The 23830-nt window shown below is 38.7% G+C and overlaps 1 protein-coding gene across 9 annotated transcripts in view; it reads right to left on the bottom strand.

Moving 5' to 3' along the window:
- Nucleotides 1-23830, bottom strand: part of STS (steroid sulfatase) — a 117406-nt gene that overhangs the window by 6781 nt on the left and 86795 nt on the right. The window lies entirely within an intron of this gene.

The following is a 23830-nucleotide window of genomic DNA, read 5'->3' as shown; positions in this document are numbered from 1 at the left end:
CACGTTAAGACAGAGATTCTCATTTTATTAAATGTGATGACATGAACTCGTATAATGGATTGTAAATTCATGTCTTAGACCTCTAGATGATTTAAAAAAAATAGTAAAAAAAAACAAAAACACATTATTACAGTAGCTCAATTCTTAGGTGAACCTTGGCTTTGTAAAATGGTGTAGTGGGTTTACGTGGCAAGGTTTGGTAGCAGGGGGCCATAGGGGTGGTTTCTGTGAGAAAGATCTAGAAGCCGCCCCATGTTTGGGAAGGGCCCCGTTGTTTTCCAGATCTGAGCCAATAAGCGATGTTGTTTTGCGCCTCTGTGAGAGCATATTTAAGACAGGGAAAAAAATGCTGCGCCACACAGCAGCCGGGAGAGTCAAGGGAGTGAGAAACAGCCTTGCAGGTGCCAAGGTCAGTGTAGAAGGAGGGGGAGAGGTGCTCCAGGCGCCGGAGCAGAAGTCCCCTGCGGCCTGTGGTGAGGACCATGGTGAAGCAGGATGTCCCCCTGCAGCCCATGGAGTACCACGGTGGAGCAGGGTTCCACGCTGCAGCCCGTGGAGGAGACCACGGTGGAGCAGGTGGCCCTGCACCGACGGAGGCTGCCGCCTGTGGAAGACCCCTGCCGGAGCAGATTCTGGGCCGGACCTGTAGCCCGTGGAGAGGAGCCCACGCAGGAGCAGGTGATCTGGCAGGAGCTGCTGCCCGTAGGGGAGCCAGGTTGGAGCAGATTTCTCCTGAGGGATGGACCCCGTGGTACGGACCCATATCTGGAGCAGTTCTGGAAGAGCTGCTGCCTGTGGGAAGCCCACGCCGGATCAGTTCGTCAAGGACTGCATCCCGTGGGTGGGACCCCACAGCACAGGGGACGAGAGTGACCGAGAAGGAGCGGCAGAGAAGAAGTGCTGTAGACTGACCATAACCCCCATTCCCCCGTTCCCCTGCGCCGCTCGGGGGGAGGAGGTGGAAGAGGGTGGATGGGGGGGGAGGCGCTTTTGGTTTCTTTCCTTTGTTTCTCACTTCTCTAGCTTGTTAGTAATGAGCAATAAATCTTACTATCTGTCTTCTTATGCTGAGTCTGGTTTGCCCGTTACACTAATTATTGCGTGATTTTCTCGTCCTTATCTCAATCCTTGAGCCCCTTTCACATATTTTCTCCCCATTCCTCTTTGAGGAGGGGGAGTGAGAGAGCGGCTGTGGTGGAGCTCGGCTGCCCACTCGAGCGGAACCACGACAAATGGGAACCAAACATCTTCCAGATAGGTCATTTTCACTTAACTTAATTTGCTGTGTATAGACATTGAACTGTCTGCACTAGTGTAACTTTATTCACTATTTTCACTATTTGAAATACTAAAAAATTCCTGGATCAAGGACAAGTAGGTATCAGTCCATTCCTTCAAGAAGCACTCTTGAACAGAAGGCACCCTGGAGAACCTGCAAATACTTAACAAGAAAGAATTAAGCAATAAATGGCTATTGTTTTCCTCAAGCCTCACAGGACAGACAGGCAGGGCAGATAGGAGCAGACAGGCATATCCTGGGAAGTACACAGTCCTCCCCAGTCGATGAAGCATACAATTCTCCAGAAGAAGACCAGGGAGTAATTAATCAGAGACAAAATATGTACTTTATTATTAAGAAAGGCAGGACAGTAAACAGCTGAGGGCTATAATGTCTGACTACCCATCCATTTGAGTTTATACAGATATCATAAACAGATATCAGTAACTTACTTTGCTAAGTACCCTATTGCTGAAACCATTTTTGAATCACCTCATTTTTTTAAACTAGGGAAAAACTCTTTTTGGTATTCTGTTGAATATTGTTAAATCCACAGAAAGCTTGTTACTCTAGTAACAATCTGTCAATAATTTATATGCGCTGCAGTAATTAATACTCATTAATCAATTCACCAGTTCACCAGAATGGAAGGCACTAGAAAATGTTGCAAGGGGAGAGATGAAGTGTTACATGACTTGCTGTAACTAAATCACAGTCAGTGTTTAAAGAGAAAAACAGGTTTAAAGAAAGAAACATCTCAGTGGTCACAGGTTGCAGTTCCAGTCTATAGCATGACTTCAAAATACGGTGGGCCGTGAAGATAATCAGAGGGCTTTCTCCTATGATGAAAGGCTGAGAGAGCTGGGGATGTTCAGCCTGGAGAAGAGAAGGCTCTGAGGAGACTTTGAGTGCTTAAAGGGGGCTTATAAAAAAGGAGAACAACTTTTTGCTTGGGCAGATAGTGACAGGACAAGGGGGAATGGTTTTAAATTAAAAGAGGGGAGATTTAGATTATATGTTAGGAGGAAATTTTTCACTCATAGGGTGGTGAGGCACTGGCACAGGCTGACCAGAGAAGCTGTGGATGCCCCATCCCTGGAGGTGTTCAAGACCAGGTTGGACGAGGCTCTGCGAGACCTAGTGGGTGGCGTCTTTGCCTACAGCAGGGGAGTTGGAAGTAGATGATCTTTAAGGTCCCTTCCAACCCAAGCTGTTCTGTGATTTTGTGATTCTATGATTCTTTACAGCTTCTTCTATACCACTGCGTTTTTCACATTGTAAGGAACTTTACCTTTAGGAACCAATTCAATGACTGAATCTGGAGACTTCCAGTTCACTTAGTCTGCACTTAAATCAGGGTCAACAGTGATGGTTATGATACACAGACTGGGAGAAACCTGTGAATGCTGCTCAGGAGTCAGCACAGAGGAAGCAGTTAAAGGCAGAGAGTTCCCTGCTGGCACAGACAATAGGACATGGCAAGCTTTAAAAGGCACTGAGGGCTGTGGCTGCAACAGCAGCAATGGCTCAGTCATACTGTGGAGGAGGGACAGGATGGGAATGGACAGGATGGGAGCATTCCTTCATCTCCCTCTCCAATAACATTTTAAAATGTTGGTTTGATATTTGAATTATTTGCTGTTTTCTCAGAATTAAAATGAACAAATAAAATCTAAAGATCCCCCTCAAATTTCTTTGAACTTAGGCACAGAACACTGCCCAGAGCAGAAATATGCCTCTCAATTATTGAGATTTAAAATTTACATTCTGGGAAGGTATATGATTCTATACTAAGCATTTCTTCAGGCTCTTTAAATTGTTGAATTGTCAAGTTCGACAACGAAGAACAGAAAAAGCCAAAGGGCATTATTAATCAGTTCTCTTTGTGCCTCTGTAGACCATACAATATTTACCCCACCTGAAAATTCAGTTCAGAGTACTATAACACCTTGTTAGAAGAGCAGAAAAAATTATATAGCTATTAAAATGTCAACTAAAAGAAATTCCAGTAAGACCATGCACATGAGAACTCTGTGGTCAGGCTGTCTTACCATACGCTTATCTTTGATGGTACACTTCTGCTGAATGACATTGAAAAGAAATTTTCAGCCAGTTTTTTGGTATTGCACATTGTAGCACAGGACCATTTCAAGGGCTTACACACAGCAATATAAATTCTGCATGGGGATTCTGAATTACAAGCAGCTCACATAGGTAAGTATAAAGACATGGGGAAAAGAAAAAATGAGGAAGCTGTACTATGATTTTTGTTCCAAGACAAAGTTAGATGAGGCCCTGGGCAACCTATCTAGTGGGTGGCATCCCTGCCCATGTCAGGGGGGTTAGAACTGGATGATCGGTTTGATCTTTCCAACCTGAGCAATTCTATGATTCTCTTGCAGAATAAAGATTTCTTCAGGTTTGTTTATATCCAGGGCATTTGTTATGTTGCAAAAATGTGTGGGGTTTGAGACAGCCGTGTGTGTGACATCATATCATGTCTGAACTGCATGGCTAATTTTTCCAAGAGCTGATGATTATCAGCTGTGCTGCTATGTAAATCATGCTTATACTATGCAAACCACTGAGCTCTAGGAGAGCAAGACTGTTATTGTGCAATGATCATCTGTTGCACTGCAGCGTTGTTTCAGAGGGTCTGGAACTTCATGTAGTGCTGGAGGAACACCAGTGCTGAGTTTAACCACCCATTTCCTAAGCATTATAAAAACTAAAGCATATCTGCCAGTGTCTGTGGCTGTGAAGCATCCAGTGTAATATACTAGGAGACATAAAGAGCTGTCAGACTTCTAATCTGTAAAGCTGATGAGCTGTATAAGGCTGGATATTAAAAAGGGAGAGTTCTCTCCCAGTCTCTCTCAGCTGATGATATAGAATCTCATTTTGTCAGAGGGTTAACTACAAGGATCAAATTAATCTCTCAGTAATTAACAATGCCTTTGTTCTGCAAACCATCTGGATAGTAAACTCTCTTTTTATATAAAGATAACTATATATCTCTTCTTCAGTGAACCTAGTAGTAAAATTGTCAGGGCTCCCCCGCAGTCAGTATATCAGATCCCTTCCAAAACACAACAGGCAAGACCAAAGTCTGCAGAACCCATTGAAACCCCATCCCAGTGTTTCACAGCTACTTTATTCAGCGTCTGTATTTTCCTGAAGTTCTCCAGCTCAGTGAATTGCCCAACAATTTCACTTGTTCAGACCTCCCAATGCCACTTTTCTTTACACATGTAGAAAAAACAAAAGCCACAGAAAGTGTACATATAAATAGTCTCAAATAAAATAGGTTGCAATTAGTTCAAGTAAACCTGGTATGAACACACTTGCTATGAGTTTGATCTCCTAAACAGACTGCTCTTCTGTTTTATCTATTTATCTGTAGGATCTATTTATCCTCTCAGACTCATACAGACAGTATACAGTTCCAACAGACAGGTAGCAGCCATAAGATTAAATAAAAGCTCTCAGTAAGATATATTAATATTTCTAAGATGATGTGACACACTGGATATGGATGTCATTTCTGTTATAGTAGTAGCACTGTGCTTAATAACTGATGGCTATATCCTATTTTCTGATAAGGACTTCTTGAAGTGAACAGAAGCTATTGCTGTGTTATTCCCTGAACATTATTTTTACTGTATTTAATCTGCAACAGATAGATCTAGGTTTGCTACTATTGTCATTGCTTTTGTTCATATTATTTTGTTTCTTCTTTCAAGAGAAGAAAAAGTTAAACAAGTCTGTTCTTCACTGTAAATTGGGGAGCTGGTCTGTCCTTGACTTCAGAGGCACTTGAGCATAACCCTTTGGGCACAGTGCTACATACAAATGTAAATTGCTCACAGACTTTTCCTGCATTTTGTGTGCTCTGTAGCCATGGTGAGCTCTCACATTCTATCTTAAGGCAGCTCTTCAACATTTCTACAGAGTAACAGATGAAAGCCGAAACTCACTTGAAAATGATATTCTTTAGATAACTGTTGTTACCGCTAGATTGATTCCTTTCTTCCTGCTTTTTATATCTTTAGAATATTTTAGAAGTGCAAGATTCTGTACTTATCTTATATAAGGTAGATATCACATATGTGTATTTATTCATCTCTTCAAGTATTTAATAATTTTAACAAGATTTTGGTTGCTAAGTTCTTGTAGAACTATATATGTCATATGGAGACTACTATTTGGTTACTATAAAGAAAACATACGTATTTGGTTATTTTTATGAATATATATATTCCTCAAACAGCTAATAAAAATCTGCTATTTGAGTTCAAAATTTTGTAACTTTACTCTTTCAGTGATTTTTTTTTCATTTTTAGATACATGTATCTGGGTATCTTACAATGTTACATTGTTACATCAGTTAAAAGACAGCACATTATGTCCCAGTGTAGGTGGAAAATAACTGAGCAATAATCAAAGACTTAATGTTAGTTTATAAGAATTGGTTGTTGATAGAAGAGGCTTGCGTAAAGAACTGTGCAGAACATAAAGTATTTGTGGTAAAAACATGAAAAAACCTACACATTATCAGCAGTGATTTTACAGTCTTAATGATAGAAACTGCAATGCTAAGTATCCACTAAATCTGAAGGGATTGCACAGTGGTGGACATCTAATAATCATACTGAACATTACTGGAGGAATAATACAAGACATGGTAAACCCATTGTCAGGCTGATGAAATGAAGCCAAGTCATGGGTTAATTCTTGCATGAGCTGGTAAGCAAGTGCTGTGCTATTCAGTGGAACAGGGTTCCACTGAATTCTGTTCCAAGTCAAGATTAGCTGAATGGTAGAAGCTGACAAAGAATTTTCTTCCTGAATTCTTCATTATCATCTTCAAAAAGAATGACAGATCATGTATAGAGTGTTTTTTTTCCACTTGTTGAAGAAACTCCCAAATGGGCACAGAAATTATGTTGCTAAAAAAGGAAGTGTGAATGCAATATCATGCCTCATATTTGGAAGTCCTTGTTAATAGAGTTACACCGAAGAATGCATTTTGCCCTGGAAAGAAAAAAGGATTCCACCCATAGTAACCTGATGCATATAATCTTGACACTTGCTAAAAATTTGGTTCAAGGGTCTATTCACTTGTCGAATTGTCCATATAATTTTCAATTCATCTAAACAGCAGTTGATGTCATGCTGAAGACAGAAGATAATGTTGGCACTAACAAAATTAGTGGTCTGTTTCATTGTTTCTGAGAAAAAGAGTGGTGATTTGCATGTACTGGTTTTCCACTGGAGTCAGTAATAGACATAGCTAAGAAACAACAGAGTAATACACTTAAGAATGTAACAAAGCATAGCCACTTTGCCAAGGATGACAAAAATTAAAGAGAAATCTATTCAGAATGGTGTTTTGCCTTTTGTCCTTTCTGTCCTTCAAAAAATGCAATTTATTAATAGAAAATAAATTGAGGACAATCACTCCTCTCTGACATAAAGCGAATGCAATCATCTTGATTGAAATGAACAGATATGCAAGATTCAGACAGCTATTTTCCTGATACTGAGTCAAACACATGAGACAAAGATGTAAAGGAAATTCTAAGCAACTACTGCAAATATTTTCAAACAAGTTTGAACCAAACAAAACCATCTCCCAGAATTTAGTCATAGATGTCTCTCTCCAGACATTTTTTAAAATCTTTAAAAATTTGGATGTCAAAAAAACCTTTGATACACAGAATGCACAGAAATATTCCAAATCATTAACCTGAAAATTTATAATGAGCTTAATCTTTAAATAGAAAGAAAAGGGTCAAAGAAAAGTTTAAACCTGTTTGACTAAGCTTGTTATGAGCCCGCATTTAGGGAATGGAAACCAGAAGCCTACTAGAAGTCTGTGCAAAATAATATGATTACTGAGCATGTGTACAAAGAGTGCAGTTGACCCTCTCCGTCACCAAAAATCCTGAATTAAATCTAAACACCAAAAGCATAAACCATAGGTTATTCTATTAAAGATAGCCAACAGGGACTATTATATAAATTTATTCCTACAAAAATTTCTAGAAGCTGTCTATTACCTAGTTTCATATGGGAATGTTCAAGATTAATTTTTTTCAAAGAAATTCAGCAGTTGGCCAGTGTGGACTTCTCTGCAAAAGTCAAACCCCATTTCACAGTTCTACAGTCAGCATGAATGCTTGAGTTTGAAGAGAAGACTGGTTTTAGGAAAGCAATGGGAATATTTTCTTGTCCTTGGCAGTGTGCAAAATGGATGCAGAGAGCTTCAGCTGTTCTCCAGATGACTATAAGTGATGGAAAAGGTAAACAACCTTGACCCTCTCTCCTACTTTCCAGAATGAGAAAGGCAGACATGTGGCATAATGAAGAATAGGCTTTATCCTTCTAAGTGCTATAATTTGCTAAAATATTCTTGCTATTAAAAACAAGATGAAAGAAGGGTCTCCTGGGCCTGTAAATGGAATGAATTCACTTTAATAACATATTATATGTTAAATGAAGAGAGCTCAGACTTATTTTGAGGATAGGTTACTCCAACTCTGTTGATCAATTAATATAAAATCATTCTGGTGAGTGAACTCTGTTCAGTCACACATGAAGTAATCTAATATTTAAAGTCTGTAATACTGAGATTTTTATTATTATTATTATTATCACTATTATTTTTTCATGAGGAATGGTTCACTGGATTGGTGTACAAAAGGTTTGGCTTGTGCTTTCCAAGCTGCAACCATCCTTAGTTTGTAATTTAAACAAGGAGAAAGGGAAGTGTAAAGAAAAAGAAGAAGAAAAAGAAAAAGAAAGAGAGAGAAAGAGAATAGCTCATTTTTAGATTTACTCTTGGTTTAGTTGTCTTTTAAAACAATTATTTTAATATCAAGCCTATGCAACCATACTTTCAACATGATTTGAAATAGTTTGTTTTGGCTATTGTATTTCCCCAACATTCCTTTATTGTCCCATCCTCTTAAGAGTTTAAATTAACTCTCAGGTCAAATTTTCACATTTTAAGCACTTACTGTGGAAGAAACTGAAGTGTTTTAAACATAGAAAAGTCAAAAACTTCATAAAAAAAAAAAAAACACAAAGAAAAAAGACATGAACAGGTCCAGAATTATTTCTGATTAGCATTGGCCTAGCCAGAACTCAGAATCATTGGAAAATAAATTAATTTTCACTTCAGTAAAACTTTAAATTTACTTCTTCTTTAATTATTTTACTTAAAAACAGAAATAATGATAATTACTAAAATTGGACAGTGTCTCTTTCATGTGATGAAAAAAAAACTGAGATACTGAAATTTCTAGTGGCACAGCTAGGAATCTAGCCTGGGATTCCTCATTCTCAGAAACCAAACATTAGCTACAGAAAAAAGACTTGTTCCAAAAAGTACACCTTTGCAAGCAGAGCAGTTAGGTTTATGTTCTCATTATGAATAGAAATAATGTAAATATTAAATAAATTTTATTAGGTTGATGTTGCAAGGGCTTGGTAGCAGGTGAACTGCAGGGCTGGTCTCTGTGAGCAGAGCTCAGCAGCTGCCCCATGTCACACCAGAGCCAGCTCCAGCCGGCTCCAAAAGGGACCTGCCACTGCCCAGAGCTGAGCCAGGGAGCAATGCTGGGTGGGCCTCTGGGAGAGCAGATTTAAGAAGGAAAAATAATCTGCTGTGCAACAGCAGCTGGGAGAGCAAGGAGTGAGAAGCAGCCCTGCAGACCCCCAGGTCAGTGCAGCAGGAGGGCAGGAGGTGCTCCAGGCAAGCAGCAGCAGTTCCCCTGCAGCCTGTGGAGAGGCCCCTGGTGGAGCAGGCTGTCCCCCTGCAGCCCATGGGTCCCACATGGAGCAGATCTCCACGCTGCAGCCCCCCCGTGGGTGGAGGAGCCCCCGGTGGAGCAGGTGGATGTGGCCTGGAGGAGGCTGCGGCCCATGGAGAGCCCCCGCAGGAGCAGGCCCCGGGCTGGAGCTGCAGCCCATGGAGAGGAGCCCACGCAGGAGCAGAGGGTCTGGGGAGAGCTGCCGCCCACTTGTGGGGGACCCATTCTGGAGCATTTTGCTCCTGGGGGATGGACCCTGTGGGACGGATCCATGTGGGAGCAATTCTTGAAGAGCTGCTGCCTGTGGGCAGCACCCGCAGGCTCAGCTGGGGAAGGACGGCATCCCGTGGGAGGGACCCCATGTGGAGCAGAGGCAGGGAGTGACCGTGAAGGAGCGGTGGAGATGAAGTGTTAGGGACTGACTGCAGCCCCTATTCACTGTTCCCCTGCACTGCATGTGGGGAGGATGTAGAAGAATGTAGAAGAGGGTGGCTGGAGGGAGGGTGTTTATTAGTTTGTTTTTAGATTCTCACTGCTCTGGCCTGTTATTAGTAGACAACAAATTTTATTAATCTCCCAATGTTGAGTTTGTTTTGTCTGTGATGGTAATTGGTTAGGGATCTCCCTGTCCTTATTTCAACCCTTAAACCCTTTCCATTGTATTTTCTCCCTCTTTTCATTTGAGGAAGGGGAGTGAGCGAGTGGTTGTGGTGTTCAGCTGACCAGCAGGGTAAAAGCACTACATCCCCTGTATTTGTCTTTCTCTCCAAGAGTAAGTTGGGAATGGAGCCCTCCACATCCCAGTATATGAACAGACTTTCCACATAGCTTAACAGTAATTCTGCTGTTGTTTTCACACTGCAGAGCCAAGACAAGAAAATAATGTAAAGGATTTGTCATGTTTGTCAAAGGAAACACTTTCTCACCTATAATATTGGCACCAGAAATGCGTATCTGTTGATTAGGTCAAGTTTCTTGAGCTTGATATAATTAGTTTTCTGGTTTGTGTTTAAACTGGAAATGCTCTTCTTCCCTTCAGCCGTTATGTTATTTCACACTTACCAAGTAATACACCCCTACTGTGTCACTAAAATTCATCTGCAGCTGCTCTGATACCAAAGATAGCAAATTAAAATAGTTAATCAGGTAGGTTAGGTAAATGACACGATGTTTGCTCCGCTTCCTCAACCTGTTGTGGTTGAATTGCTGAAAACAAACTAAGGATTTGGGAGATCATTTGGGATTTTTGGGGGCTTTCCTTGATTTTGGTGCCTCCATGTAAGATCATGCAGGGGAAAACAAGGAAACAAACAAACAAAACCACAAGGGGGCAAATAAGGAGTGAAGTTGATGCTTACAAAACAAGTTAGGAAGCAGGGGAAACAAAGTAACTTCAGTCATTGAGCAGATTAAACTATCATAATGAACTTCATTAGATGAAGCTTCAGATGTTTGATACAAATTAAAAAAACAAAACAAAACAAAACAGCGTGTCCCCTTGATAACATCAAAGAATAAAATCAGGAGCAAAAAAATAAACCTAAAAGAACATTAATGAGATCTCATTAATGTATATAAATATATGAGGGGAGGATGTCGAGAGGATGGAGATGGCCTCTTTTCCGTTTTGCCCAGTGATAGGACGAGAGACAAGGGACACAAACTGAAGCACAGGAGGTTCCAGCTGAATATGAGCACTTCTTTACTGTGAGGTTGACAGAGCACTGGAACAGGTTGTCCAGAGAGTTCTTCTTCTCTGGAGATATTCAAAACCTGCCTGGATGCCATCCTGAGCAATGTGCTCTAGGTGATCATGGTGATCCTGCTCGGCAGGGGGGTTGGACTAGATGATCTTCAGAGGTCCCTTCCATCCCCATCCCATTGGTCCCCCAATCCCACCCACCCATTCTGTGGTTTAAAAAAAAGAAAAAAAAAAAAGAATGGAATGGACTTGGAAAAAAAGAAACAGAATGGGCAAATGACAGAGAAATCCTCATGAAGGTCAGAGTTTATTACAATTTCTGCAGCTGCAGAACAGAAAGACACACACAAGGATCTATTAAGAGGATCTAAAGGAGATTCACTATAAACGAGACTAGGAGTACAGAAAGGGAGAGAGAAAGGGAAATAAATAGATGGGAAAAGGATGAAAACAGGGTAAAAGGATACAGTTTGGAGAGGAGAAAGGGGATAATCTTTGTCCAACAAAAATGTAGTTCAAGTGAGTTAAAGATACGTGAGTTATCCTGAAAGAAAAGTGAATTTCTCCCACAGCCTCGCTATTTTCATTCAGATACTTATTGCTGTTTAAATCCTTCATGAGACTGTGTAGCTGAACCAGTGGAGAACAGATAAAAATCCACATCATGCTGACACTTTAACGTTTTTCATGGATGGTGACCCTCAAAACAGAACAGTAGTCTGCAGCAATAGACTTCTACTGTTGAGGAATTTCAAGCGAAAACTTTGCTGCAGACTATAATTAGTAAAAATATGCCTATGTATCTATGGAGACTTGTTACTGTTACAAGTTTCTGTATGATTTCTCTAATAGATTACATTGGCATTGCATGTTGATATTCAGATGAAATCTGATGACAAAGAATGAAGTTTAATGTGTCTTACTGAGGTTTATTAAGTAATTGTGGGGAAGGACCCTTATGCCTCCATGGTAAGAGCTACCCCAATCAGCAACAGCATTCACTTCTAAGAAAGAATAATAATAAGAAACCTCTCAGAGATTTGATAGCAACAGCCAATGTAAATGAATATTTTCATTTTGTGTTAAAAGGAAAATTGAACATGAGAAGCAAGTGGCACTTTCTTAATTGGATTTTAAAGAGCATTGTGCCAGCGTAACTCAAACTATTCTATGCTTTTCTTTTCTGACCACTCATGTCAGATCTTTCATGACACTAATGTCTGGATAAAATTTTGCTCAGTTATACAAAACTAACTTACTCTTTGTATTTTACTACACAGTCTAACCTAGCTATTTTATTTATTACATATTTTTAAACATATATTATTATAACATAGTTTATGTTATAATATGTTATGTTACAATATTATTATGTTATGTTACATATCAAAGATACTGAGCAGATTTGCTTTCATAAACATCATAGAGGTTCTGGTGAAAAGCACTGCTGTTGCAGTCTTCCTACTGGAGTCACTTTCAGAGTGAGGTATCACACCAACTTAGAGAACCAAAATTCCCATCTCTCCAGAATTCTATAGTCCATCTTCAGTTTGGCTTTCTAAGAGCAAATATCTATTTACAATGTGCTGCTGCTTGTGAAAGATCCCAAGGTGTTCATAGATAGTGGGCCAAACATCTCCTCCCCTCAAGTATATGTAAAGTCTACATATTTAACTGAGGTAGCCAGAAAATACAGAGAGAGGTTTGCAGATTTTTTTTCTTAAAAATTAACAACAACAAAATGCCAACCAATCAAACAGAAAACAAAAACAAAAACACACAAAACTTCCTTTTTCATAAAAATTACTTCTGTATACTTTACTATTATTATTATCATTATTTCTTTTGTAATGTCTCACTCATCATTAAGAATTGTTGAGTGACTTCTGAAATAGTCACTAGCTAAAGTACATCTGAATTGACTCTGCTTACGTGATGGCAATACCTTTCTTATTTTAATATATGCAGTTTCTTCTATTCCAGTTCTAGCAACTAAGAACAAAAGCTCATTTCAGGTATTTCAAATGAATTTTCTTTTTGTCACCTAATTCATTCCCCTGCCACTGCATGATTGTTCCCTACAATGTATTTTTTAGAGCTTTCTTGATGGATGGTGTATTCTATTGTAACTTTTGTGCTACTATCACTCATTTCCTTTATTGCAGAAGACAAAAAAAGACATTTTGTTGGCACATTGCTTTCACTTACTTTTTTATCTAGTAACTTTTTCAAATACACATCTTTCACCAACTTTTGCTGGAGTTTACAGATTTTGGTGCAGGTCTCAGAGTTTATTTGGACTGCCCCTATTCCTCATTGCACGGACTGTTCTAAATTCCATTTCTACATCTTTTTTAGAGTTATGGTCCACTGAAGCAAATATTTAAATTCCCATGAATTTATTGAGAGGATCTTTTCATCTTGTTTGCCTTCAGTTTAACAAAGTATTTATATCTTAGTTTAAGAATTCAAATACTGACCTCATGCTTAAATATAGCAATGTGCAATGTAATCTGTGACTGAAGCTACATGTGTGTTCAAATAATTGTTTAATCAAGGATCTACATATGCTCTTCAACTCCCATTAAATTGCATACTTCAAACTACTTTTGAAAACAAAATATGCAAAAAGTTGAGTATATTATTATTATTATTAGGGAATCTGCTGCCGTTTTCTTAAAACAGAAGTCTTGTACACTGGTGTCCTGGTTTCAGTTAGAACAGAATTAATTTTCTTCCTAGTAGCTGGTGGAATGCTGTGTTTTGGCTTAGGATGAGAAGAGTGCTGATAACACCCCGATGCTTTAATTGTTGCAGAGCAGTGCTTATACTAAGCCAAGGACATCTCAGCTTTTTGCTCTGTCCTGCCAACGGGCAGGCTGGGGGTGCAGTAAGAGCTGGGAGGGGACAGACCCAGGACAGGTGACCCAAACTAGCCAAAGGGGTATTCCATACCATCTGACGTCATGCTAAACAATATATAGGGGTGGCTAGCCAGGGGGAGGGGGCCGGACTGCTTGGGGTTAGGCTGGGCATCGGTCAGCGGGTGGTGAGCAATTGCATTGTGCATCACTTGTTTGTACATATTATTATTACTTTTCTATTATCACCATTGTATTATTATTGTTATTATTGTTATTATTATTTTGTTATTATTATTTTCCTGTCTTATTAAACTGTCTTTATCTCAACTCACGGGCTTCACTTTCCATTTCTCTCCCCTGTCCCAGAGAGGGAGGGGGGAGGGTGAGCGAATGGCTGCATGGTGTTTAGCTGCCGGCCGGGTTAAACCACGACAACTGGACAACTCTACACTGCAGAAAAAAACACTGCTTGGCATTCAGATCCTATCTTGCTGAAGATTAAACTAACACCTGCTTAGCAACATCATCTAATTCTAAGCATAAATTCCTCAGGTTCCCAAGTCCCCACCAGTAAAATCTTGTTGCCTTTTCTTCTGGTATTCATGGACATATGCATGATATCCAGGTAACTCCAGGTGTTTTTAACTATGTGGTGCATGAACTTGGGGGCCCACTGGAGAGATTCAGCAACATAGTCTTACAGGGTGCTCAGCTGAGAGATGTAATCAGCTCTGGAGTGAGTTCACACAAGAAAAAAGCAACAAGGGACCTGGGAAACTCCAACCACTGACCTTCACTCTTTACACATGAATAATTTCTTTTTTTCTCATGGCAAAATGCTTTCTGATGATTTTTTCCTCCAGTCTCCTGAAACACAGTTTTAGGAGGGTAGGTAAACCTCTGCTGTCAGTGAGGTGTCAGTGTTTCTTCTCTTTGGCTTGCTCTCCTATTTTAAACTAACTACTATCCAATGTAGTAATTCTAGCTTGGCTCAGACTGTCTTTGAAGAGGGCACTTATGTCACAATTTTATTCCAACATTTATTATTTATTGCACCACTATGAGGTCCAGGCTCTGTTACACAAGACAGTTACAAAGTTGAATTAAACAAAGACAGCCTCATCCTTGAGCATGAAAACCTTTTCATTTTATTTTTGCTAGCCTAAAAATATGCTCCAATAGATTATGGCTTAGGTTAATGGCCTTAACCCCTTATTTCAGGAAGTAATATAAATAAATAGAACAAATAACAGCTTGCTGTCTAAAGTCATTCAGTTACACATTGTACTTCCTCCAGACAACTGAAAATGCTTTTGGCATTACATGACAAGATATAAATTTTATATATGCCCTCCCTCCCTACTGTAGTTAAGAGTGACAAGAGCACTCAAAGGATATTGTGAAATACAAACATCTGCATATTGGTAGGCTTTTTTTGGGCTTTTGAATCTTACATTCAATTTTTAATTCATAGCTCTGCAAACTCAGTCTGTATCTCTTGATTGTAGCTGGTTTCTTTGCCAAAATACTCTGTAAAGATCTGTGACAATGGTAAGGGTAACAGAGAAAACTAGGAAATGTTTTCCTATTGTATTCACTACTGTGGCGTCTTCTATGCCATTATCCAAAAAAGAATTGACAGACATTTACCACAAGTTTAGTAACTAATTAAAATACAGGAATCCAGGCAATGTTTACATGGTTGTTGAACTTTCTCTTACATTTCCAAAGATGTTTCTAATAGGCTGGCATTCACAATGAATATGCCCAAGCTTAAACTCTATTTCTTTCTTAATACTGAGTCAGTATTCTAATTCAAGGTCTTCACACTTAGGGCATGTAATCATGAAAAGGAACCTAAATATCTGTTAGGATTAGAAATTAGGAAATCTCCCAGTCAAACTGCATTCAAAATGAAGTCAGGCCAAGCAGATAGACTTCATAAACAAATTTCCTATCACCAAAGTCCTTACCTACACTTTGAAAGTTTTTCCCGTCTCGCTGATTCTCACAGGTTTGTCTACTTTTAATTTTGGACCACAACTTTCTTCTGGTCTATCTAGCATAAAAAGAACCAAAAACTACATGTAAAAAAGGCTGTCTGCTTCCATGGCCATCTCTGCAAGAACAGAACAAAATTCACCAGAAGAGGAGTAAAATGCATCTATATAGAACATTTCACAGCCATGGAGGTCCTTGGATGACCAAAGAACATGGATACTTTAAGCCTTCCTAAATGTGATTCTCTCCCTGCCTGAGACACAGTGTGTTCTCATACACCTTTTCAGAATACATAACAACTGAAATGCAGAATCTAACAACAAATGGGGGTGAGGATACATCTGAGGTCACTTAATCCATGAATGGATAAAAATTATTGAAACTGATGAGGAAAGACAAAGTACAATTTTTGCAAGCACTTTTCCTTGTATGTGTACACAGTGACTGCATCAACTGGCTCAGCCAATGTTGCCTGCCTGCTGCTTGCTGCCTCTTTCTTGACATGGCCATAACTCTTCTCTATGAAAGTAGTACTAACTTGCACACAGATTAATCATGTCTTACAATCTGAAGAACTACTTGGTAGAGAATACTCAGGCAGTTGCGCATGTAGGTACTGCCTTTTTTTAGTTCTAATCATTTGCCGTATCCTAACTTTGAAAAGTAATCACCATTGATTACTCAGCATTCAAATAACTAATTTTCTCACCCAGCAGTATGTTGCTTTTGTTTATTTCTGTCTTCAAAATGTGAACACTTCTCAGTTATCAAATTACAGTTGGATTAAATACTTTGAAGGACCACCACTAAAAATATTTTGTGAAATATGAGTAGTACAATTTCCTTTTTTTTTTTTTTTTATTTCAACCTGCTAGTTGTTAAACATTCAAAGATACTTCTCAGAATTTAGTTCTATTTACGTTTTTTTTTTTTTTTCCCAAAAATCTGTATGTCATGACTCTATTTAAAAGCACCAGTACAAATTAAAACACTTCCTACATGGAGACCTGAAGCATTTTGGCATATGAGAAGGGGGAAAAAGGGGACCTTTGATAATGCTCAGGAGCTACAGGCAGTGTAAAATCTATTTAGTATCAAGTTCAAAAATCTAGTTAAAGCATTTAGCAGCACCTTTTCTTGATCATTTCAGAGACCTCGTGAACACCTGCATGGTGTTCTAGGTTAAGTTTTTGTTGATGCTACACAGTCCTGGTATTTGGAGCTATTTGATATTCTTGAGACCACCAGAACTTCTAAATGACCTAGCAGACCTGCTAGGGCAGAGCTGAATGAACAGAAGCAGATGAATAAACAAGCTGTATTTTTGTACTATTTTTGTTGAAATTCTCAGTTTCTGTTTTATACACTAATAGATTTCATTTCCGTTGACTGTGAAAATAGATGGGGACATTTGTATTCAGGACTTACAGTTGTGCTAAGATAAACCTAATAATGCACTTTGCAAGATTTTTTGAAGCTGCAAATTGTCAAAGCATGACATTCATTAGAACAATTTAATTTGTATAAAACCTGTAAATATTGTAATTTTGGTATACCTGAATATCATAATCCAAGTATTTCAAGTATTGTAATCCATTTTCCTAATGTTTTTCATTTTATTATAATCCATGAATCGACTATCATAATCCATTTTCTACAAATAAAGAATAAAAAATGCATCTGATTGCTAACCTTGTTTTCCAAACTAGAGAGAAAAAAATAGAGAACAAAGCCTAAAATATTCTGTATTCTCCAAATTTTCTTTCAAAGATTAAAATGACAACTGCAAATAGGACTCTAAACAGAATTCTGTGTGCTTTCTACTTTTATTTGATTAAGACAAAAGGAAGAAAGAGTAAGAAAAGCTATTCAAACCCTACACTTCAGCATGACAAAACAGGCCCATTGTCTTCTATCCCTCATTTGCTTGATTCTAGTTCAGGCCTTATGCTGACCAGATCTGTTAGGCTGAATTCTTTTAGATGATTTTTTTTTTTTTTAGCAAATTATAAGCTTTTGTGGCAAAATTCTTTTCCTAGAGAGCACTTCAAAAATTCACTTCTGTGAAGCATATCGTAGAATTATAGAATCACAGAATCATTAAGGTTGGAAAAGACCAAAAGGTCATCTGGTGCAACCATCACCCTACTACCCATGTTCCTAAGCACCATGTCCAACCTTTCCTTGAACACCCCAGGGACGGTGACTCCACTACTTCCCTGGGCAACCTGTTCCAATGCCTGACTACTCTTTCTGGGAAGAAATGTGTTTACCTTCATGCTTATGCATAAGCTCCTCCACAGCATACATACAAATAGATCTTATCAATTAAACTTTCTTTTTCTTTTTTTTTTTCTTAAAAAAAAAGAGTTGTTTAACTTTAGTTTTTCCAATACTGATCCAAATGCTCATGGGCTACAGTTGCTTCTGAATCATAAAGATATATGCTCTTAGAGCCTCTGGCTACAGCTGAAAATTGGCTTTAGTAGCAAGTGCATTTTTTTCAGAATCCAAAAATTATTGTCAACTATAAATACTACAAGCGATTTATCACTACGTATTACAGAACTGGCAGTATTGTTTTTTATAGGTACAACTAATAAATTTAAACTTGTATGTAATAGTTTTGAATCAAAATTAAGTTTGGGAATTAGGCATTGAGAAATAAAACAATAAAAACCTGATTTCCTGTATTGCATTGACTGCAGTCTTCAGATAAAACAAAATGGGAGGAGCTATCATGCTAAAAGTATTATTTTACCTTCTGAGTTAGGTATGCTGCATAAAGCAGGGAAGAAAAAGCTACAACAAATTCAATTATATATAAATCCCTTAATATCCACAGTCTACATACTGTAGGCAGGAATTGCATTTTCCCTTAATAAAACATAACTACCTATATGACAAAAAAGTAACTGTAATGTAGTTGTAATGAATCGCCATCAGCTAGGCTGAATGTTGGAATAATTTGAGAGCTAAACAAAGGACATGAAAGTGCTTCCATGACCATCTGCAGGAAAAAAAGAACAACAGCAACAAACCCTAGACACAAGCTGGACTAAAGGCTTTGCAATTATAAGACACTGTGGCCATGAGGAACGAATCAGTCCAAATTTTCATGTTTTTCACAGCATGCTAGAACTGGGGAAAAATGTATTCAAAAGAAACTCCAAACTGCGCTGAGATACATTTTTGGAGAAATAAGTAATTCTGAACTCAACTAGATTTCTTTACTCACAATTTCTTATCTAGCATTTCTAGCATTTTCCATATTTCTAGCATCTCATATTCTTGTACAAACTAATTTTTGTGAGACCATTTGTTCTTGATTCCCTTATTACTTATTTATACTTTATTATTCCTTTTGTGTATTTACATTGTGTATAAGTATTATGGCATTGTTTGAGCAGCTTCACCAAATGATTAATCAACAGTGACAGCTTAAGGAAGATATTAATTATGTCGAGTTTGCAATTTTTGGTGGGGGACTTTGTTCGGAAAAAAAAATAATAAAATCAGTCCAAACGTTCCCAAATGACAATTCTGTCAGGAAGGACTAAATTACAGAATAACATTTGGTTAGGAATCAGAAGCAGCACAATATGTCAAGATACTGTTGGGTACAAACTACAAATCTTTACTGGCAAACCAGGCTTGCTATCAAGTGTATGAATGCTAAGGTAACAATAATACTTTTAGTTCTGAGCTTCTTTCTCCACAAGACAATATGGATGTATCAGAGCTTGATGTACAGCGAAATGTATGCATGTGAAATGTATTGGATGGCCTCTACACCATATGACCTCTGTGATGACCTCTCACAGCGTTGCTGTGGCACTAAAGAGGGCCCAGATAATTCAATTAAGTTAATCTTGAAGACTGTACTGTCCTGTTGCTGATCAAGTGAAACTCAGAAGCTTGCTTCTGTGATATCATACTATTTAAAAATTAATATATCACAGACAGATGACAGGTAGTAAATGAAAAATTAGTACACGTTTGGTAATGGCAAAATTATCTTAGGGAAGACTAACATTTCGTAATACAAAAAGACAGCCTTTTTGACTCATTGCAGAAGTCCTACTTCTAAGTACTAAAGTATGTATACATGATCTGTATGTTCTTTTTTATGGTCTTGGATTTTAAATTTGTGACTGTAACATGATTTCTTCCATTTAACTTCCATCCTCCTAGAATGCTAGAAACCTATTTTCTTTAAAATGCAAATATTGAAGACAAGTGAGTGAGCGTCACATGTTTGCATTACAGTCCCACATCTACGAGACCAGAGTCAATAGAAATAAATGCATTACATTTACTATTCTGCTGAATAGTTTATGACTGAACTGAAGTGGAGGAATTATTTTCAATAAATCATTGGGTTAAATTTTGAATAATGAATATATTTTGAAAAATGTCACAAGCTCTTGGTAGAAACTTGTTCTATACAAGAGTATAGAGTTTAGAGTTTACATAGAGTTTGCATTTCTACTCATTGAAGCAACTCGGCCAAAAATTATGAGTGGAAAGAATTTTCTTTCTGTTTCAAACAGCTTTTACACAAATCCTTCTACAAATTTCCTCTACCAACCATAAGAAACAAATGAAAAGCTATTTCCTAGTTTTTCTCTTCCTTTTACTTTAGGGAATTTCAGATGCCTTTACAAAATATACTATAAAAATGTAATGCATTATCTGTCCTCTAGTAATTTGAGACCAAATATAAAGTTGTTGATTTCATCAACAGGATGGTCACTGTTTGTACTGGGACATGATCTTTTTTCAAGCTTAGGGCATTTACACTGGTTATTGGAGATTCCTTGTTGTGTTGTTTTTCCAAAGTACTGTTGAGGACTTACATTCAGAAAGCACCTACAATGAACACAGAAAACAAGCACGTTGTCCACAGATGCACACTGGCCTCCAGCATAATATTGTCCACATGTACATACACTCTGAGAATCCAGTGTTTTCATCTATGATATTTTTTTCTGTGTTTCATGGTCTTGTATGGTTTACTGAGAATTTCTCTAATAAACAAATACTTTGCTTAGTTTTCTAGGTGTAATAGGATGGCATAGTCTGTGGCACACAGAATACTCTATGTGGGTTGTGCATGCATTAACTACTTCCCTTGAAGAACATTGCCTAAGACAATATATGCCATTTGAATCTGATTTTTAAATTAGGATGAATCAGCGCTATGTTCTGAATGTAACATGCAGAATGCTGCAGGCTCAAATCCAATACTGAACAGAAGATATTTTTGGAAGTGTAATGCTCCAGAAATTGTTGAAGACCCACTTTTTATGTTACTTGGTACTCTGAAATTCATTTTTGAAAGTTGCAGCACATTTTTAGCTACTCCTATGTAGTTGTTATTATTTATATTTGTTTTTACTCCTGCTAATTTTCTAAATAGATCAAAAATTATCAGAAAACTGTTCTAACAGATCCTTTTTCTATTTAAGGGTTAGCTGTGGAGCATACAGAAAAAAAAATCTGTAATATTCTTTTTTTCTTTTTTTTCCTTTTTACTGTCATAAGTGCATGACACAATATCTGACAGCAAGCCATTCATGCTGAAGTTTAAATAATACTGAATTAGCTATTTTAAATGTCTTTGCCGTTATACGATCACTGAAACCTGTCAACCTTTCTCTGTTCACTAAGAACATTACTAATTTAGGTCAGAATATCTTGGATTCAATAGACAAGTATGCTATGGTTGCTATTTTTATATGAAGAAAAAGTGCTATGATACGATCACTGAGAGAAAGTCCCCGTGTATAATGTCAATGTCAAAGGACATTTACCATAGTCTTTCACTGGGGGAATAGCTCTCTTAGACAAAAGTGTTCCTGCATCAATTTTACTATGACTAAATACGTCTATTTTTTCTAATTAGAAAGCAAAAATCTCTGTGACAATAGAAAAATCTTACACCTTCAAATGTTTATCATTTCTTTCTCATCCTTCCCTGTCTGCTCTTCTATGAGAAAAGGTAGGAGGTTGGTGTGATATGATTTGATTAAAGAAAGATATTTCATTGTAAGACAACAAAATGTTTCCTTGACAACAGTTATAGTCACATGGTATTATTATATCTCATTCTGACAGTGTTGTGCAAAAGGAGATGGTCACTTTCCAGATCAATCTTCTATTAAATTTATCTTCCTTTAAATTGTTAAGCAATGAAAGCATGTAACTATAACTGCAGGCATTCTCAGGGTCAATGTGAATCGTTGATCAGCAAGGATGTTAAATGGCATCGTGTAAATCTCTTGTTCTCCACAAAGAAGGCAAGTAAACCATAAATGCTTCCTCACAGAAGCAAGTAAAAGAATAGGAAAAGCCCTAAGCAAGGGTACAGGTTCTGCAAATGGGTCTACGGGGTGTGACAACTACACAGGACAGAAGCTATTGTGCAGCATTCATTCACCACATGACAAAAAAAAATAAAATAATAAAAAAAAAATGAACAGATCTCCCTCCTATTACTTTGAAAGTAATGAGAAAAAGGATGGGAAACTGTGGTAGTTTTACCCTGCTGTGCAGCTGAACTTCACCACAACCATTCTCTCACTCTCCCTCCTCAAAGGAAAAAGGGCAGAAAAATACAGTGGAAAGGGCTTCAGGGTTGAAATAAGGACAGGGAGATCCCTAACCAGTTACCATCATGGGCAAAACAGACTCAGTGTAGTGAGATTCATATAATTTATTGCCTATTCAGAGCAGATTAGAGCAGTGAGAAGCAAACAAAAAAAAGCAAACCCAAAACACCTTCCCCCATCTGCCCTCTTCTAGGTCCTCCTCCCGAGCAGCAAAGGGGAACCGGGAATGGGGGCTGCTGCAGTCAGTCCCTAACACTGCATCTCCGCCACTCCTTCACGGTCACTCCATGCCCCTGCTCCACATGGGGTCCCTCTCACGGGATGCCTTCCTTCCCCAACTGAGCCTGCGGGGGCTGCCCACAGGCAGCAGCTCTTCAAGAATTGCTCCCACACAGCTCTGTACCACAGGGTACGAAGCAAACTCTCCCAGGAGCAAACTGCTCCAGAATGGGTCCCCCACAGGTGGGTGGCAGCTCCCCCCAGACCCTCTGCTCCTGCGGGGGCTCTCCATGGGCCGCAGCCTCCTCCAGGCCACATCCACCTGCTCCACTGGGGACTCCTCCACCCATGGGGGAGCTGCAGCATGGAGATCTGCTCCATGGGGGACCCATGGGCTGCAGGGGGACAGCCTGCGCCACCAGGGGCCTCTCCCTGCATAGCCCGCAGGGGAACTGCTGCTGCCTGCCTGCAGCACCTCCTGCCCTCCTGCTGCACTGACCTGAGGGTCTGCAAGACTGTTTATCTCACGTGTTCTCACTTCTCTCTCCCAGCTTCTGTTGTGCAGCAGTTTTTGTTTGTCTGTTTGTCTGCTTCCTTGGTTCTTAACTCTGCTCTCCCAGAGGCCCACGCAGCGTTGCTCCCTAGCTCATCTCTGGCCAGCAGCAGGTCCCTTTTGGAGCTGGCTGGAGCTGGCTCTGGTCCGATATGGGGCAGCTGCTGGGCTCTGCTCACAGAGGCCACCCCTGCAGCTCACCTGCTATCAAACCCTTGCCACATAAACACAGTACAAAAACCCACTTATGAAGTTTCAGAGAATGTATGAATTGAAATTTCTTGTTCATATTAGGAAAAGTAGAACAACTATTAAATAATATCTCTAAAGCACCGAATATTTAGAGATATCTCAAATGCTTTCTATTTTAGAGAAAACAGAATTGCTAATTTACATGGTGGATGTCTTAATGGTTATGTTTCTTAAATGTTCTAAGAGGGCTGAACAAGAATCTGACAGCATTTTAAACAGAAGTATATTGATTGTAATTTTTCCAAATTCATTTCCACTTGCTGCAGACAACTACCAGTCTCACATACCCTAGTACTGAGAACTTGATTGTAGAAAGAATTTCAGACTGCAGCTATAGAGCTTCATAGCTGGTTTCCCATTTTTCAGTGTCTAGACTCTGTTCTCCCATGCACTCTCTCAAGGCAATGTTGTTTTAATAATATTGTTTCTTTATGCACATGAATTAATTTTACAGTTTTTAACTGTTTATCCATAACCCCTACGACCCATTAAGGTATGAATATCATACTCCTTTCAAAAGGAAGGGAAA

This window comes from Anas acuta, chromosome 1 (genome assembly GCF_963932015.1).
Source record: "Anas acuta chromosome 1, bAnaAcu1.1, whole genome shotgun sequence".
NCBI lineage: Eukaryota > Metazoa > Chordata > Aves > Anseriformes > Anatidae > Anas > Anas acuta.
Note: the sequence above shows the minus strand (reverse complement) of the source record. Positions and strands in the feature narration are given on the sequence as shown.